This window comes from Bos indicus, chromosome 20 (genome assembly GCF_029378745.1).
Source record: "Bos indicus isolate NIAB-ARS_2022 breed Sahiwal x Tharparkar chromosome 20, NIAB-ARS_B.indTharparkar_mat_pri_1.0, whole genome shotgun sequence".
Classification (NCBI taxonomy): Eukaryota; Metazoa; Chordata; class Mammalia; order Artiodactyla; family Bovidae; genus Bos; species Bos indicus.
In genome coordinates, this window is record NC_091779.1 from 16,609,783 (window position 1) to 16,629,963 (window position 20,181).

The 20,181-nt window shown below is 45.7% G+C and overlaps 1 long non-coding RNA gene across 1 annotated transcript; it reads right to left on the reverse strand.

Moving 5' to 3' along the window:
- Positions 1–830: 830 nt before the first annotated feature.
- LOC139177997 (uncharacterized) lies at positions 831–19,967 on the reverse strand. Its single transcript, XR_011562419.1, has 3 exons — positions 19,593–19,967; positions 17,440–17,571; positions 831–4,267 (listed from the first exon to the last, which is right to left on the reverse strand). It is a non-coding gene; the product is annotated as an uncharacterized lncRNA (long non-coding RNA).
- Positions 19,968–20,181: the final 214 nt, after the last annotated feature.

Consider the following 20,181-nt stretch of genomic DNA (forward strand, 5'->3'; position numbering starts at 1 on the left):
TGTGGTATAAAAGGGCTTCCCCAGTAGCTCAGTGGTTAAAAATCCACCTGTAATGCAGGAGATGAAGGTTTGATCCCTGGGTGAAGATCCCCCGAAGGAGGGCATGACAACCCACTCCAGTATTGCTACCTAGAGAATCCCAGGGACAGAGGAGCCTGGTGGGCTACATTAGTCCATGGAATTAAAGAGAGTCAGGCACGACTGCAGCGACTGAGCATGCACGCGGCACGTTGAGAAAGTTACCCAAGGTCACAGACCTAGTAAGTGTCAGAGCTGGTATAGAAATCTTGGAAGGGAGGTAAGGGACCTCAGCATCTACTACGTGGCAGAACCCTTTCTCTTCCTTTTCTATAACCTCAGAAGCATCAGGACCCAGCTGTCCTAAACACAAGGCCTTGTGAAGACAATGGGATGGTTAGCAATTCCTTGTCAGCCTAACACTTGCTAAAGAGTCAGTAGATAAATTTTCTGAGCAGGGCCACCTCCCCTCCAACTATTCTTATATCCAAGCTATACCCTCCCCATCCACCCTTCCTTCATTTATCATTAGGTCACCTCCTCCAGATATTACCCCAGTCTCCAGGGATGCTCCTTCCTCTGAACTCTGACATGAATCTTCAGAAGCTGAATAGACTGATGTACACTGTTAATTATTTTAGCCAGTGTCAGAATCCTCCTTGAAACATTCTGATCCTTTGGGGACTACAGAAAACCAAAAAAAAAAAAAAGAAAGACAAGAAGTTTGGAGATTTTCTTGATGCCATGGTTCTCAGATAAGAAGTCTCACTCATAACTCAAAAACAGGTTATTCATTTTTTGAAGTTTTTATTTTGTATTGGGATTTAGCCAATAAACAATGTTGTGACAGTTTCAGGCCAACAGCGAAGGGACAGGGCCAAATATATACATGTATCCATTCTCCCCCATACCCCTCCCCTCCCATCCAGGCTGCCACACAACACTGAGCAGAGTTCCATGTGCTAAACTATAGGTCCTTGCTTGTTACCCATTTTAAATATTGCAGGGTACATGACCATCCTGAACTCCTTAACTTCCTCCCAGCAACCATAAGTTCATTTTCTAAGTCTGTGAGTCTCTGTTTTGTGATTTATATAATTTATTTTTAGATTCCACATATAAGGGATGTGATGTGATATTTCTCCTTCTCTGACTTACTTCATTCAGTGTACTCTCTAGGTCCATTCATGTTGCTGAAAATGGCATTATTTCATTCTTCTTTAATGGCTGAGTAATATTCCATTGTATATATGCACCACATCTTCTTTATCCATTCCTCTGTTGATGGACATTTAGGTTGCTTCCATGTCCTGGCTATTGTAAACAGTGCTGCAGTGAACACTGGAGTGTACGTATCCTTTCAGATCATGTTTTTCTCCAGGTATATGACCAGGAGTCGGATTCCAGTGGGAATTTTAGTTTTTTAAGGAACCTCCATGCTGTTCTCCATAGTGGCTGTACCAATTTATATTCCCACCAACAGTGTAGGTGGGTTCCCTTCTCTCCACACCCTCTCCAGTATTTATTGTTTGTGGATATTTTGATGATAGCCATTCTGACCAGTGTGAGGTGATATTTCATTGTAGTTTTGATTTTCATTTCTCTAATAATTAGTGATGAAAAACAGGTTATTCTGAACCGTGTTCATATGAAGGAAATGGAGACAAAAAGGAAAGACAAAAATCCCTTTCCCACATGTAGAACATCATCATAACTGTCCACAGCTAGGAAAGAAGAAAAAGAAAGTTACCCAGAGAAATCAAGAAATCAGCTGGCCCTAATAACCTTCATTTTTATCTGAGACACAGGTTCTGGGAAATCTTTCCTATCCTCTCTTTGGGAACACATAGCATCTCAAGGCCTGTTGTCCTTAAACACTGAAGGATCCTGATTTTTCTAGATGTTTGACAACTCGGTCCCTCCCCTGTATTCAGCATTAAAATGCTTGAGAGAGAACCATGATTACAAGACGTCTTCATATCGCTTGAGGGAGAGCAAACACTCTAAACTGAGGGTTATCAAAGCTTGGTCCAGACACACTGGGCCTGGGTCCCTGAGGCCCTGTCAGATGGTCCATAAGTTTGGCACTGTTTTCATGATAATGGTGGTGTTGGTGATGGTGGTTTAGTGGCTAAGTCATGTCTGACTTTGTGTGACCCCGAGGACCATACCCCTCCAGATTCCTCTATCTGCAGGATTTCCCAGGCAAGAATACTGAAGTGGGTTGCCATGCCCTCCTCCAGGGGATCTTCCTGACCCATGGATAGAACCCACACCTGTTCTATTGCAAGCAATCTCCTGCGTTGCAGGCAGATTCTTTACCACTGAGCCACCAGGTAAACCCCTTTCATGATAATACTAAGATATAGTTTGCCTTTTTCATTACTTTTGATGTTTGCAAAAGCAGTGATGGGTAAAACTGATGGCATTTTAACACAAACCAAGGCAGGGCACCAAACTGTACTAGCGGTCCTTTTATTCTTCACCAGCATGCACTCCGTTTTGTTTTTTTCACAATGTCAGTTCCACTTAAAAATCTCTTTGATGAATCAGTTAAAAATAGCAATTTTATTAAATCTCAACCCATCTTTTTAATAAGCTTTGCATCAAAATAGGGCACATGAAGCACTTCTATCCTAAGGTAGCCTCAAGGAAAAGTACTTGTATGATTGAGTTTCAAGCTGAACTAGCTGCTTTCTTCAGGAACACCACCTTTACTTAAAAGAATGACTGAGGAGAAACTGGTTGGTGGACATTTCTCAACAACAAATCCAGTGAGCCTGTCACTCCAAGGAAAACTGACAGTATTTGTCATTAACAGTAAACATTTGAGGGACTTCCCTAGCAGTCCAGGGGTTAAGACTTCACACTTGCACTGCACAGGGCGTAGATTCCATCCTAGGTCTGGGGACTAAGATCCTGAATGCTGTGTGGTGCAGTCAAAAAGAAAAAAAGAAGAAAGAAAGAAAATTGACCTCTCAAGCAAACATTGGAATTTTGGGAAACTTCTACCCACTACTATGACCTTGACAAGTTTCAAATCTATAAAGATTTTTCTGAGGAGATGGACAGTGACATAAACAATAGTATTTTTAAAAACATTGTATAACAATATGTGTCAACATTTGGAAGAGCTGTATAACTTAAGTGACCCAATATTTTCCAAATGATCCATGCATGATGCTACGGAATCATGTATGGATAAAAGAACCATTCAAGGTACAAGATGGACCAATCAGTTTTGAGTTACAGAGAAAAAAACTCATTGACATGTTCTCAGATTCTACACCACAAGCAAATTTTAAGAAATGATGTCTTGACAGCTGACGGGAGTCCCATCTCCAGAACCTGCTTTGGCTTCCGGAACACGGGCAGGGGTGGGGGGTTATCAAGTCCACACTAATGGGAGCTGGCTCCCCTCAGGACCCACCAGGGCTTCAGTTTTGGGGCACTGTGGGGTTCCATTCACTCTGACAGGAGCCCAGTCTCTTTAGGACCTGCCAGGAAGTGCTGCTACTGAAGGACAAGGTGAAGAAGAGTGGGAGGAGGTGCCTGTGCGTGGTTGACTGGTGAGGAGCGTCTGTCTTCAGAGGACCAAGAGAGGAAGGACTTGGTGTGGAGAACCCGGAAACAGATGTCTAACAAAAGTGAGTGAAAAGCTGAAGTCCAGCGCAAAAAGCAGCTCTGAGCACAGCTAAGGGACGATTGGAAAATGAAGGAAGAGGAGAGAGAAACAAAAGAGGCTGATATGCAGCAGAATAAAGATCCAGTTCAGGATGACTCTGACCTGGATTGCAAACAATGAGAGACAGAGGCCCTGCTACAAAGTATGGAATCTGTCTGGAGCCCGCTCTGATCCAAATCCCTACATCTGTATCCTCGAAATCAGTGATCGCTCCCAGTGAAGCTGGAAGCCAAGACTCAGGAGACCTGGGACCATGAACACAAGAAGACTGCGTAAGCTAGGCCTGTTGAAGTTTACCCAAGCGCATTTCCTGCCCAGGGAGGCAGTGTCCTACTCCAAGGAGACCCAGACGCCTCTGGTCACGTATCAGTCCGCAGGCCTTTGGACCCAGACTGGGACTGATGTTCTTGGCTCCTCTTGTTCTCCGGCATCCAGGTTTGGAGAGGAATCACACCACCAGCTTCCCTGGGCCTCCAGCTTGCAGACACCAGGGCAGCTCTGGGACTTCTCAGCTTCCATCATCATAGTACATCATGTGAAACGCTGGACTGGATGAAGCACAAGCTGGAATAAAGATTGCCAGGAGAAATATCAATAAGCTCAGATATGCAGATGACACCACCCTCATGGCAGAAAGCAAACAGGAACTAAAGAGCCTCTTAATGAAGGTGAAAGAGGAAGAGTGAAAACTTAAAACTCAACATTCAAAAATCTAAGGTCATGGCAACCGGTCCCATCACTTCGTGGTCAAAAGATGGGGAAACAGTGGAAACAGTGATAGACTTTATTTTCTTGAGCTCCAAAACCACCGTGGACAGTGACTGAATCCATGAAATTGAAAGACGTTTGCTCATTGGAAGAAAAGCCACGACAAACCTAGACAGCATATTAAAAGGCAGAGACATTACTCTGCCTACAAAGGTCTGTATAGTCAAAGCTATGGTATTTCTGGGAGTCATGTATGGATGTGAGAGCTGGACAATGAAAATGGCTGAGCACCGAAGAACTGATGCCTTTGAACTGTGGTGCTGGAGTAGACTCTTGAGAGTCCCTTGGACAGCAAGGAGATCAAACTAGTCAACCCTAAAGGAAAGCAACCCCGAATATTCGTTGGAAGGACTGAAAGCTATGGAAATAGCAAAGTATTTCCCAGCCTCAGAAATTCTGACTGAACTGGTCTAGGGTGAGGCCTAGTGGGACTCTGTGTTCAAATATGCACAAAACTGACAGCCACTGGGTTCCCGTTGAAAAGCCTAAGGGTAATCCCAGAGGGAACTTGGACTCGATTCATGACACTAAGATGTTTGTTTCCTTGGAGCTGGCAAAAATCCTAGTCAGCACTCACCCGGGAAGACATTGCTCTAGGCACTTATTCACACTTAGAATTTTAGAGTCAGCCCCAAAGTTCTTGTGAGCAAATACCGCCTCCCACTGAGAGTGGCAGGCTGAGGGAGGGGGGGATCCACCTTGCTCTCTTTGTTTCTGTTATGCTTGTCTTGGGACCTTCCATGTTTAAAATGCATGGTCCAATCTTTACCTATAATTTATTTCAGTGGTACCTGTTATTACTGATTCCAGACAGTCTACCACCACTAACTTGTTAAACTCTAAACATTCAAGCAAAAAAGAAAGCACCTTCTACGCCCCTCTCTTAAGTGAGAACTAGGTTGCATAAAAACAGTGTAAAGAATCTCCCATTTTTTTAATGGCTTTTAAAATTAATATTCTATTTATTTGGCTGTAGCAGGTCTTAGTGTGCAGGCTCAACGTGCGCGGGCTCGGCTGCCCCTCAGCGTGTGGGATCTTAGTTCCCCAACCAAGAATTGAGCCTGCAGCCCCTGCCTTGGAAGGCGGATTCCCAACCACTGAACCACCAGGGAAGTCCCAAGTATCTCCAGTTTTATTCTCTAGGCTCGTGTACAGATCTCCAAGCCAGAGGGTGAGGGAGAAGGAGGCAAGGGGTGGGGATGGGGGGAGGTCAGGGACAGCTGGAAGAACAAGAGCCTTTTATGTGCAGAGATTTCAGACAGCCACGTTCTATAGTTTATGCCACCAAAGCCCTGGCTGGACCACCAGCATCTGGGCAAGAAGTGAGGGATTCCAGTCAGGGGAATGTCCTGGCTTCTTGCAGACTTTCCTTGAGGGACTCCAGTTACGGGAAAAAGCCGGTGGTAGTGACACGTGGTAGTGACTTCTCGTGTGTGCTGCCGCCTTCTGGAGAAGGCATTTATTTATCACCACATCACTTCTCAGTAGAGGGTGTATCTATGTTAGTCATTCAGTTGTGTCCAACTCTTTGCGACCCCATGGACCGTAGCCCACCAGGCTCCTCTGCCCATGGAATTCTCTAGGCAAGAATACTGGAGTGGTTTGCCATTTCCTTCTCCAGGGAATCTTCCCAACCCAAGAATCGAACCCAGGTTTCCTACATTGGAGGCAGACTCTTTACAGCCTAAGCCACCATGGAAGCTCCAGTAGCTGCTGCTGCTGCTAAGTCGCTTCAGTCATGTCCGACTCTGTGCAACCCCATAGACGGCCTCCTATCAGGCTGCTCTGTCCCTGGGATTCTCCAGGCAAGAACACTGGAGTGGGTTGCCATTTCCTTCTCCAATGCACGAAAGTGAAAAGTCCCAGTAGAGGGTATATCATAACCCAACTTACAGATGAAGACACTGAGCCTCTGAGAGGCAAGTCACTCAACTCCAAACAAGGTCAAGCTCAAATCCATGTCTTCAGTGTCTTTTTCAGAACTCCACTCATGACTAAGATGATGCTTCTCTCTCAAAAGCACAAACCTCATCCACAGCAGGATCACAGTAAAAGTACATCTAAATGGCTGCTCTGAAATCACAGATTGGAAAGCTGGCTCAGCACCCTTGGCTAGATTTCCAGGGTCTGGCTGAGTCCTCTGAGCAGCAGACAGTCTAGCTAACCCAACAGAGTTTTAATGAACTTGCTTCCTACCTCAGTGGAAAATATTCATTGTTTGTTCTCGGTCAGGAGAGACTTGCTGCATGGGCTTCTTTCTCCTCCAGACCCAGCTTAAATCTCTTACCATCAGACTCAAATGCCAGCTGGGTCTGGCAGCACCTAGGACCCTCTTTCACCAGTTCATCCTTTTTATCTCCCTCAACTGGCCTGCAGCAGTGCTCTGCTTCTGAAGATAACAGGGCGAGGTCTGGGCATGCTGTGCCATCTCGGCAGAGATGGGGAATGCACCCAGCTCTCTCCACACCGCCCCTCAGATGTCAGGCTGAGAGTTGAGAAGGCCCCGGCAGGGTCAGCCAGGCCCACAGAGCTTTCATAGAAGTCAGAGTCAGTCACAAGCACTCAGCAATGTTGACGGGGAAGAATCGAAGAAAGTGTCATCCTGAGTGACGTTAGCTAGACAGAGAAGGGGAAGTACGACATATGACACATATGACCCAGATGAACTAATGCACAAAACAGAAACAGGTGCCCAGGCTTCGAGAATGAGCTTGGAGTTGCCAGAGGGGGAAGGTTGAGGGCAAGGAATACTTAGGCAGTTTGAGAGGGACACGTACACACTGTTATATTTACAGTAGATATCTAAAAAGGACGTACTGTGCAGCACAGGGAACTCTGCTCAATGTTACGTGGCAGCCGGGAAGGGAGGGGAATTGGGGGGAGAATGCATACATATATATGTATGGCTGAGTCCCTCTGCTGTTCGCCTGAAATGACCACAGCATCGTTTGTTCATTGGCTATATCCCAGTACAAAATTAAAAGTTTAAAACTGAAAGAAGGATGAGGAACACATGTATACCTGTGGCGGATTCATTTTGATATATGGCAAAACCAATACAATATTGTAAGTTAAAAAATAAAATTAAATTAAATTAAAAAAAAAAAACTGAAAGAAGTAGAAGACACCATCATATCACTGCCGATGCCGGCGCCTCCACAAGTTTATAATCAGATGGGGCAGGAAGGAGGGCTGAGACCAGTAGTTCAGGGCCCTCGCTGGGCCTCACCATCCCTGGGCTCCAGCCTGAGAGGCTGATCCGGCTTGTCCAGGATGGAACTCAGCCGGCAGTGTTTGACATTAGAAACACAAGTGGTTCTAACGTGAAGTCAAGCTTCAGATCCACAGAGCCAGACAGATGCAAGCACATCAAGAACAGGATATGCTCTTACTAGAAGGTGCCACTGCACTGAGTGCCATTGCACTCAAGAGAGGGCACTAAACCGGTTAGAGGTGTGGGATTTAGATGACAGGAGAGCTGTTGAGAGCTTCCCTGGTGGCTCAGACGGTCAAGAATCCACCTGCAATGAGGGAGACCAGGGTTCGATCCCCAGGTTGGGAAGATCCACTGGAGAAGGGAAAGGCTACCCACTCCAGTATTCTGGCCTGGAGAATTCCATGGACAGAGGAGCCTGGCAGGCTACAGTCCATGGGGTCGCAAAGCATCAGACACGACTAAACAACTTTCACTTTCTATTTCACTTTTTCTAGAGCTGTTGAGAAGCCAGCCAGCAAAACTTGGAGAAAGGGAGCTGAGGGTGTCCTGAAGGAGGAAACGTCCCACACGAGTCTCGGCCATGGGAGGAAGTTGTGTGGTGTGGGCAGAAAAGACACACCCCTGAGCACATGAGGCTCACGGTAGCCCTGAAACTGCTTATCTAGAGCTGTTACAAATGGACTCAAAGTGCAATTGTGAGCTATCTATTCCAAACTGAGTCCTTTTGACCACTGTTTTACTGAGCTACGGTTTTTTAGAGTAGCAGCCATGGTAACCATCTCTAAATTGTTCAGATTACAGTCAGCAGAGGAGATGTTTTTCCACCCTCTTTCTCACACTTGGATCCTAACTTTTGAGGTATGACAGCTCGGTTTTTGTTTGGAACTCGGCAAAAGTCTCAGGTGCCTTCTCCTGTGGCTTTGGCTGGAAGCTCAGCGTGGGCTCCTGGTAAACTAGGCTGAGTGGTGTATAGCTGGAACGTTACAGGCAGAAGGTACCAGCGGGCTTCATAGCCGCGAGGCCTCTTTCCCTCATCTCAGTTACTAGGTTCTATCACACTGGTGATAAAACTCAGGGAAATGCTTTCCTGGGAAAAGAAGAGAGAGGGGATTTCTCCTAAGGGCCTAGGGTAGAGCTGGTCAAGTCACTTGCTAGACTCTTCCAGCCCAGGAACATCTCCAGATCAATCCGTGCACCATGCCCAGCCATGCAGAGAGGACAGAGAAACTGTTTGTGATTATCCTGAGGGAGAAGGAACAAGGGGCTCTGTCCCGGACAGCAGAACAGTTCGGCCTCTCTGCAGCTAAAGGAAAACTCTGCTTATGATGTGAAGTGCTCAGTCGTCTCCAAGTCTTTGGTACCCCATGGACTATATAGCCCACCAGGCTCCTCTGCCCACGGGATTCCCCAGGCAGAAATACTGGAGTGGGTGGTCATTTACTCCTCTAGGTGATCTGCCCAACCCAGGAACTGAACTTGCCTATGTCTCCTGCATTGCAGACAGATTTTTTACCTGCTGAGCCATTGGGGAAGCCCCCACCTATGAAAACAGAACCTGATAAAGGTTCTGGGACCTAACACCCTGCCCCCCACTTTACAATGCTCCTCCTGGTGCGGGGAGAGGTTGGGATGGAGGTCACAACCTGAGAAATCCAGGATTTGCTCTTGGGGACAAGGCTGCTGACTGGCTTCCTCAGGCCTCCCCCTTAAGCTGTTCAGAGGAGCAGTTCTAAAGCTCCTGTCTGGCATCTTTTTCTCAACAAGAAAATAACCTTGAGGCAATAATTCCCAACCCTGAATATTCATTGGAAGGACTGATACTGAAGCTGAAGCTCCAATACTTTGGCCACCAGATACAAAGAGCCAACTCATTGGAAAAGACCCTGATGCTGAGAAAGATTGAAGGCAGGAGGAGGAGGGGACGACAGAGGATGAGAGGGTTAGATGGCATCACTGACTCAATGGACATGAGTCTGAGCAAACTCCAGGAGTTGGTGCTGGACAGGGAGGCCTGGTGTGCTGCAGTACATGGGGTCGCAAAGAGTTGGACAAGACTGAGCGACTGAACAACACTTTCCAACATCAGGTTTTCAAGTTAGTCTATGGTTGTCCAAAGCTTCTCAACTTTTTATTTCTACCTCTGTCTCCCCCACTAGGCTGCAAATGCTGTGAGGAGAGAGAGCAGTTTTCTTTTTTTCTTTTTCTATTTTTCTGTGTCCTTACTGCCTAGTGTATGGGCCCTAACATTAAAAAAAATTTAAAAAAAAAACTTAATAAATGTGGAACACAAACATAAATGAATGCTTTTGTCTGCAGCGTCCCAAGTTCCGAAGTTACCCATCCAGCTTGCTTCTTCAGTCTCTGAATACCCCTCTCCTTCCAGCCTCTGCAACACTGCAACCTAGGATCTACTTTCTCAGCCTCTCACTAAATACCAGTCAGAACTTGGCCCTATGGCTTAACCCCAGATATTAGTGAAGTCCTATAGGGAAATTTGCTCCTGGTCCTAAACATGAAATTGTACAAAATATTGGTCACTGACTTGTTTTCGAGACAAATGCACATTTAAAATATATAATAAAATCATGGCCTTGATATGTGTAGTTCAGTACTTTGAACGCTTTAGAGATGAGAGTCTATAAAAATTTCACAAGCAGTTTCCTTCAAAGAAGTGAGAGAGACTGTTTCATGACAGATGACTCTGAGATGCTAAAGTAATTCTCTGAAATTATTCTGAAGTTTTGCCATGAGCCTCAAAACCAGTAAAACCTCATTTTCTCTTTGCATGAAACAGAAGACTCTTACCACCAAAAGGGTTGTAGTCATTTCAGAATTAGAAATACATAACCCGCTAGTCTTTATTGAACACCTATTACGCACATGTGATATTTCTCCATACCCACAATTCATCACTGTGCTTATATTATCTTCCAGACAAAACTAAATTCTTTGGGAATACCTGAGTTTTTCTCATAGTTCTTTCTGATGCTCCAAAGCTCAAGGCTAGCCCTGAATAGTCATACAATACAAACTGATGACTTCTGAGTCCTCCCTGTGTCTTAGAATAAAAGAGGACCTAATTTCTCGAATGATAATTTACCCACAAAATAGAAAAATCAGAGGATATTAATCACATATACTTGCATGTGTCATTAAAACATCTCTGTGAAGTCAGGTTTACCATAAGCAGTCAAATTATACAAAATCTTTAAAAATTAAATCAGGAAAAGCAGAAAAATGCCAGACTCCTATTTAGTTAAATTTCAAATTAGTAATCATTCACTGGGACCTACCAAATGCCAGGGACACAGCTCACAGCCTAGAGTGGGAGACACAAAAAATAATAATTTTATAACAATGTAGCAAGGACTATTAAACATCCCAATGTTCACTGTAACATAATTTACCATAGCCAAGACATGGAAGCAACATGAATGTCCATCTGCAGAGGAATGGATAATGAAGATGTGGTACAAATATGCAGTGGGATGCTACTCAGTCATAAAAAAGAATGAAATAATGCCATTTGCAGCTACATGGATGGACCTAGAGATTATCACACTAAGTGAAGTCAGAAAAAGACAAATATCATATGATATCATCTACATGCAGAGTCTAAGAAAAAATACAAATGAACAGATTTCCAAAACAGAAAGGGACACACAGACATAGAAAACAAACTATGTTTGTTACCAAAGGGGAAAAGTGGGGAGGGATAAATCAGGAATTCAGGATTAACACCACACAGTAAAATATATAAAATAGACAAACAGCAAGGACTGACTGTATAGCCTGGGCACTGTGCTGGCTGCTTCTGGAAGATACGGTGGTGCTTAATTTACTCAATATTCCCATTTTACATACGGAAGGGATATGCTCCCCATTTACATATGGAAAATTGAAGCTCACAAAGTCTATTCAGCTTACTCAAAGTTACACTTCCAGGAATATTTCACAGAGATTTGAGCTCGATCCTTATGACTCCAAACATAACCACGCTACCTCCAAAGGGGTGAACTGATTGCTGTGTGAGGGCTTCCATTTTGAGCTAATTCTTCAAATTAGCAATTACTGGGACTTCCAGGCAATCTAGTGATTAAGACTCCACGCTTTAATGTGGGTGGTATGGGTTCAATCCCTGGAGGCTACTGTGGGGTCAATCTAAGATCCCACATGCCGCTCATGGTGTGGCCAAAACATATAAATAAATAATTTAAAATAAATAAATAAATCAGCAACTATGGACTTTGAGGCATCATCCTTATATGCAATTCACAACAGTGATCACCCCACGATGGCAGTAGGAACGGAGGACAGACATAAGCCAGGCTGGGGTGCTCTGGTAGGATTCCAGTTACAGCTGCATTTGGGATTTGAAGGCCTCTGTGCACCCTGTTAAACAGTGTGGCAGCTTTGGGCAGCCTTCTACCTGTGGAGTATGGTAGGCTGATTATACTGATGGCATAATTAATGCTTTCTGAGTCTCCATGCTCCCTCCAACGTAATTTGTGGCTCTTCCCATCACAATCTGAAACCTGCACTTTGACTAACAGAAAACAACAGACAGGATGGTGGCCTCATTCCAAGCCTGGCCCCCAGGAGGCCTTACATATTTCTACTCTTTTCTTCTGCATGCCTCCGTGACCATGAGAATAAACTGGACTAGCCTGCAAGAGGATGAGACAATGTGAAGGAGTCACCAGGTATTCCAACAAAGTCTGTGAAAGCCCAGCTAAGATCAGCGGGGCTGCACACCCAGCCCAAAGCTGATCAAGGTCACATGAGTCAGCCAAGCTAAGCCCAGAAGGTTACCAGCCGATGCACAGACCATAAGCAATAGGAAATGCTTATTGTTTTAAGCTAAATTTGGGGCAGCTTGTTATTCAGCAATAGCCAACAGAGGCAAGTGAGTAACAGCTGTTCCTTTAGGGTCAGAATGGCTTAACTTGGTGATGGAGGCTGTTGGGGGCTTCCCTGGTGGCTCAGTGGTAAAGAATCCCCCTGCCAATGCAGGAGACTCAGGTTTGATTCTTCAGTTGGGAAGATGCCCCTGGAGAAGGAAATGGCAACCCATTCCAATATTCTTGCCTGGGAAATCCCATAGACAGGGGAGTCTGCCGGGTTATAGTCCATAGGGTCGGAAAAAAGTCAGACATGACTGAGCGACTAAACAGCAAGAGGTTTGCACCTACAGGCCTACAAGGTCTGTGTTTGCTGGGCTTCAAGACCTAAGAGAGAGCCCAACGTCACCAATAGAGACAATGGTTTAATGGACGGAGCAGCTTACGTGCCTGAAGCAAGCTCTTGAAGCAACACCCCACAGCATGCAGATGGCTGATGGAGAGGGATGGAGGGCAGGACTTGGGGCACTCTTCACTCCCAGTGGGGGTCAGGGGGAGGCTGCTGCTAAGTTACTAAAGTCGTGTCTGACTCTGTGTGACCCCATAGACGGCAGCCCACCAGGCTCCCCCGTCCCTGGGATTCTCCAGTGAAGAACACTGGAGTGGGTTGCCATTTCCTTCTCCAATGCATGAAAGTGAAGAGTGAAAGTGAAGTCGCTGAGTCGTATCCAACTCTTAGCAACCCCATGGACTGCAGCCTACCAGGCTCCTCCGTCCATAGGATTTTCCAGGGAAGAGTACTGGAGTGGGGTGCCACTGCCTTCTCTGAAGGGGGAGGCAAGATTGCCAGCAATAGAGGGGATTTATGTCAGGTGGGCTCATTAGTTACCGGGGAAACCAGCAAAGGGGACTGCCCCCACCGCCCCTTTGATGAGAACAATCAGCAGCTGGGGCCTGAGGCAAACACACAGATACACAGGAAGGTGAGTCCGGTGAGTAAGACATGGGTGAAGCAGGCACTGGTTCAACAGGAGATGGGCAGAGAGCAAGAGAAGAGCCACTCGAGTGGCCTGAACATACACAGGCTAAGTGTCATCTTCCTGGCTCCACATCAGAAGAAAATCCATCTCTAAAAAAATTTGCAGTTTCTCATTTCTTCTCCTAAGAAACGTTACTATTATGAATGCATAAATGCGTTGTTTACCAGTTAACAAATATACTTTTCCCCTTATTATCCTGGCATTTGAGCACAAAGCGATGAACAGTTAAGTCTGTCTCATCACTAACCGATCACATGTTCTATTAACTATTGAGCTGAATTAGCCTTGGTGCTGTGCTCAGTTTTCAGTCAATTGAAGAGGCCAAGCACAAAGACCCCGTCAACGCCTTCACAGAGCTTTTGAAACATATGCAAAGAAGTCAGCTCTGCCCAACTCATCTGCAAGTAATGAGAAGGATCTCACCTACTAGACAGAGGTTATAAACCAACAGCTCTTCCCTCAGGCAAGAAGCAGTCAGCTCCACTCCAGCTCCTAGCAGAATGCTAGGGGTTCTTCCCTGGAACATTCTGTAGACCCCCAGAGCACCCAGCAGCCCTCTGATCTTTGGTAGATGTTCTTGTTTTATGAGTTGACATTATTTGCCATTTATTGAATTTCAATAACGTGCTGAGCACATTCTGGGAACAAGGATTGGGCGCAAATCCTGACCAGAAGTCTGGTCATATAACTAAGTTGAGCTTCCAGGAAATGTTATCTCTCCAAAAATTCAGAACAAATGGAACAGACAGTAATGGCCCCAGTACTTGGACCCTCAGGTAAACAGAGATGCAAAACGTGAAATAGAAGTTTTAGTTGAAGCACCAGAACTAAAGAACGCCGCATTCTAAAGTGGACGTGAGGCCATCGTGCGTGGGATTTACATTCAAGGTTACCAGAGTGCATTCTTGTGACTGGCCCCGAACTCTTCTCATATCTCACACCCAGGCTTCTTTCACATAAGAAGACGAGGGTTGGAAATCAGGGGAAATATTTATGAGAGCCCTATCGGTGTGCTATGTCAAGGTACCTCTTCAGGGGTTACTCGCTTCAAGACTAAGGAAAGGGGCCACAGCAAGACCACTTGGAGAGTCTGACATGTGTCCTCCGGTAGGGCTGCTTGGGGGGCAGAGCCGAGGATGAGGGTGTGTCGGGCACTGGGAATACACCTGAGCACCGGGTTGAGCACTGGACACAGTCACTCTTAGATGCTCTTGGATGGCTGCCAAGAGCGGCAGAACAACGCTGGAACCACTGCCAGGTGCCTCGGGCTGAGCAGAAGGAGCAACCACCCACACTGCGAGCGCTGCCCTCGCCAAGAGAAAGGGCAGCGGCGAGACTGCCGGCCTGTGGATGAGCGGAGGCAGGTGGTCATGTGGAGGCCTCAGAACAGACAGAACGAAATAAGGAGAAGAGCCCACTTGGAACACCCGCCGGACATGAGGACAAAAACGCCAGCTCCTGATGGTGTTACTCAAGCCGCCAGCCTCTTCTCTTCTCCCACTTCTGCTGCTACCCTGGATGGTCAGAAACCAAGGTTAGCAAGATGGACATGGGACAAAACGTAGGGCCAGGGTGAGCGAAAGAGACCAAAGCAAGAGAAAGGCTGCAGTGGGTCCTGGAGGGGAAATAAGCGAATATTATTCTTGCGGTTCCTGGGGGCCTGGAGTCCAAAGTCAGTTTCATTGGGTCAGAACTGAGGGGTCTGTTGGCAAGGCCACACTTCCTCTGGGGGTCTATGAGAGGATCAGCTCCTGCTTCTTCGCGCTGCCTCATTCCAGCCTCAGGCTCCGTGGTCCCATCACCCGTTCCTCTTCTGTCTGTGGAATAAAATCTCCCTCTACTTCCCTCTTATGAGGATACATGTGATCAATTTAGGGCTCACCCTGATTATCCAAGATAATTTCTCCACCCCAGTATCCTTAGTTTAACCACATCTTTGATTCTATACATTAATATTCACCCTTTACCATACAGGGTAGCATTCAGAGTCCAGGGATTACAACATTTTTTGACGGAAGTGTTAAGGAAATTAAAGAAGGTGTTAAGGTGGGGTTAGCATCCAAGTAACCTGAGGCACAGGGAGGTTAAGTAACTTTCCTAAGGTCACACAGCTAAGTACCAGGTAAGCTGGGCCTTGAAGAAGCTAAGCCTCCTGACTTCTAGTCAAAAGCTTTGCTTCCTATCACATATCACACACACTATGGCATTTGGGATCCTTTGCATTCTACAACTATTTTAAGTTTTATTCAAGCGTCTTATACTAGTTTCCTTAAAAATGTCTCCATTCAGACTCTTCTAGAAAAACATGAAAGAAAGGAGATTCCTTCAAATTCAGCTCACTAGGGTTCACATCTATTCCTCTTCTGTATTGTGGAGAGAGCTCACAGGCCAAAAAATAAAAGATGGGATTTCTTTTTAGGAGGAGAAGAGCTGGAGGTATAATAAAACACCACCAAACGGAGTTCACAAAGTCTGTGCAGAAAGTATTCAGTGAGTGTCTATTTCTAGCAGAACCTCATCCAATCATTTACCACAAAATTGCTGAGTGGAAGGGCCAGCAGGCAAATGTTTTTAGCCTCCCCTATTATGTCAATGTAATGTAAGGCCGTGCTGACTAAGGGTCCTCGTGCCTTGGACGTGTGAGTCACAGTCTGGATTGAAAGCCCAGTGCTGGTGAAGGATGAGCACAATTATCAACATTTGGAGAAGTCCCTAAAGCACTCCCTCACCAAACCTTTATGGGGCAGAAACTTTTCACCTGTGTGTTTCCACAAGCCCTTTGTTAACTCAGAGCCATGCTCCAGGGAGGTGTAACACAGCAACTCATCAGAGGTGATGCAGGAATTCAAGAGCCCAAGAGAATGAAACAGAGGCATCAGCAAGTTTGTGTCCATAGTGGGTTTGGAGTGGAAAAAAGGAGGGCCTCCAGGGGAGCCGTGAGGGCAGGGTTGGCTCCTGGAGGCCACCTCTTTGGAGACCTGGGGACAGTGAGGGAAGATGAATGGACTGAGGTGACATAAGAGTCACAGAATGTTGCAGGGATCAGAGCACCAAAATTAGAGTGGGAAGCTTCATTTCCTTGACAGTTTTTCATAGGGTGATCACAAAGAAAAGCCAAAAATGGTTTAGAACGCTTGAAAAGCTCTTATCTCAGACATCATGAGCCCAGTGGGCTTTGCAATCTGTGCTCATTTAAAAACCAGCGGCTGTCAATATGCTAAATGCTAAAAATATGTCCATTCCCCCTTCTCCATCATATAGACCTGAAAATATTGAAGCGATAGGGTGTTTGCACCTCTGCCTCCCACTTAGCGTCAATTCAAAGGTGAAATTGTTATAATTAGTCCTTTTCAAATGATCTTAACTTTCTTCTATCGTCTTCCAAATTCAGGAGCACAAAATCTGTTGAAAGGGAACTTGGCTCTCTCAAAACTCTTGTCAGCTAATTATATCCTTGAGCAAATCTTTGTTGCTTTTCTCTTCTTGAAATCAGAAAAACTGCTCCTTCTCTTCCTGGGGTGCAGACGGGGGTAGTTACTCTTCCTGGATGTTCCACTCAATCCTGATCTCTGCCATCTCCAGACTGACTAACAAAAAAGGGAAATCTTTGCTTTCATTGATTTTGTACAGTTTCAACCCAACACTGGGGACCTGACCCTCACACACAGCCAAAAGTGTTTGTTTAACAATAGCAGCAAAAAACATCTGAGCTGACTTGGACCAGGGATAGCTCTTACCGCAGTCCTGAGTTCACTCTTTTTATAGTGGCAAAGAAGCCCTGCTCATTGGGCCACTGGTTCCTTTGCTGACCTGTCCCCTATTGTCTTATTTTCCGTGTCAGTTTCCAGCATAAAGTCAATGACAGCCTACCTTATAGCCTTTGCAGGTCAGAAGGCAGTTACCTTTCAACAGCCACATTGGGAATTTGCTGCAGTCACTTCAGGCAGAAGACAAAGCTTGTTTAGCATTTTAGCCCCACCTTTGGATCACTTTGCTGTATACCTGAAAGTAACACAATATAGTAAATCAACTATACTTCAATTTTTTAAAAAGGAATACTATATAGGCTAGATCTATCACTGAAAAGTTTGACATGCTCTGTCAACATCATCTGGTCAAACCTCTGGCATCTTGAGTAAGAGGACACAGTAATGGTGGATGCAATCTTCTCAAAAAACAGAGAACAGAGGCTCTCTGACTTCCATCCTGTGAGGAAATTGAACCCTGGAGGCCCACTGCATGCTTCCCTGGACTGTCTTTTCTGTGATCATCACTACTGTTTTCAGCCACTCCAGTTAACCCTCAAGGAGCAGGGTCAATGATTCACCAATCCCACGGCTTAGCAGTGATCCATAGGCTCAGGGCAGCGGATATGGGGACGCCTGCTGCTGTCACCCCAGGTGGGAAGCAAATGTCCGCAATGGCCTTAAACATGTGAGTGTCACAGGCTTTGGGAAGAATAAGAAATGAGAACAAATCTGTCTTTAAAATGCTGGGAGACACACAGTGACAACAGTGGAAAGAGAACATATTAATGTTAATATAAACTGCAGAGTGGGTTGGATAATGAGGAGAACCTGGAATTAAGGAGATGAAACCCAGGCTCTGGTCCTTGCCCTGCCCTCCTCTGGCTGGGCAGATGGTTAGTGCATCACTTTATCTCTTCATCCTCTCCTCAGTGTAGGAAGGACTTGGCCTAGATGGTCTCTAGGGTTCTTCCAGACTGAACTTCCTGTGAGTCCATGATTCTAGTTTTGGTTACTAGGCAAGGCGAGAAGCTCATGAGAACAACCTTCTGGAATCCATATGATGCCTTTCTACTCCCATGGGATCCAACCACAGTAGTTGGGCATTTCTAGGTGTGAGGGCCACCTGGGAAAGAAAGTATCAACAAAGCCTCCTCCAGGGGGTTGGGGACTGTGCTGTCCTCTCTCACAGTACTGGAACCAGCAGGGCAGGAGGGCAAACCCATCCAGACACAGTCAAACATGAGGGTGAGCAGTGGGTCGATCTCTGCACCTTTCAATGGGTGCAGAATCTGAAAAGACCCATGACACCAAGAGTTTTTACAAAGTAAAGAAATTCAGGGACTGAGTGACCAGAGCCACGTGGAGGTGAGAAGGCCCCTCTGCATACACTTTCTGTAAGTCAAAAGGAATTAAATCGTAGGAGTTCCCCTGACCACTCCCTCTGTGGACTTCCACTCTCAAGACCTGCAAGTCTTCCTCCAGAAAGCAGGAAGGGCAGCTGCTCCTCTGTGAGTGAGCAAAGCGGCTCTTGCCCTCTGCAGGCAGGACAGTGTGGGAAGGGAAACAGATGTCACAAGCAGGGAAGATTTCATTCTGAAGCAACAATCCCCTTTGTCCCCTTCTGGGGTCAGAGGCCAGCCACATAAGTCAGCAGTAGATTTGGCATTACACACATTCCACTCCTGATAAACAGTAGTTTAAGTAATCTGAAATATTAAGCTTCTATGTAGCACTTCAGCACAAGTGACCTCCAGAAAGTGGAACAACTGTTGTGCATAAACCCTAATAAAGGCCAAGTCAGCGGCCCCACTTCCAACTCTAGAGAACTGTCATGGCTCGCCACCACTCTTTCCCATTCCAGGCACTCTCCTGAACTTTATTTTCAGTCAAGAACTGAAGCCCTGTCTAATGGCTTCAGCACATAAATTTCTTAAAGTTCTAAGTGTTTTCACATCTGATTTAGAAAAAATATTTCCCCATGATCTTCCAAAGGGCTTTCAACTAAAAACGACAACATGTGGATACAATGTTTCATGTTCAACCTGTGCTTCCCAACGCTGTCTCAGAGGATGCTCAGAGCAGACTCTCCTCCATTATCCCATGTACACCGCAGAACCCACCTCTGTGAGGCCCGGTGGCCCGTCCCAGCCCAGCTTCCTGCTTATTTTGCTCTAAGGTTACCTTTGTAGAACTTTAACTCTCTTCCTGTCCCCTGAGGAAATCCTGGGATGGCTTTGCCAAAACGTCCAATAACCAGCACGAATATATACTTACTTCTGGGAGCTTCAGGCCGAGAAGAAAGAGCTGTGTTCACAATCAACTTCCCTTTTGAAACGTGAAGAAAGCTGATACAAATTCATGATAATATAACAGGGACTTGTGACTGACCAAACATTACTATAATTATTATTTTCTGAAAGGGGATTTTTAAAAAGCGAGAGTCAGCAGAACTTCCTGAAATTTCTGTGTCACAGCTTAGTTGGATCAGCTCTCCACCAAACTGCCAGGCAGCAGGGCCCCTATTCATTCAATCTTCTGTTGTCTTTCAACTCTCCTCTCTCCAAGAAGTGGGGCTCCTCCTGCCCACTGAGCAGGAGGAGCTTTCCACAAAGGCTTTCCCATTTCATCAAAACCTGAAAAAGAGCTGAGCTGAATTAATCTGCTGTTGGCCTTTTGGTGTGAACATCTTGCTTACTTCCTTATCTCTTCTGAGTGTTTTTCATAAACTTTTTTCTAATATTGAATAAAGGGAAGATTTTTTTCTGTTCTTAATAAAATTCTAGCATTGGAAGGAGTTGAAGCATTTGGAGGGGTCAGGAGAAGGGGCATAGGAGCTTCCCAGGCCCCAGGAGGTGTTCCTTGC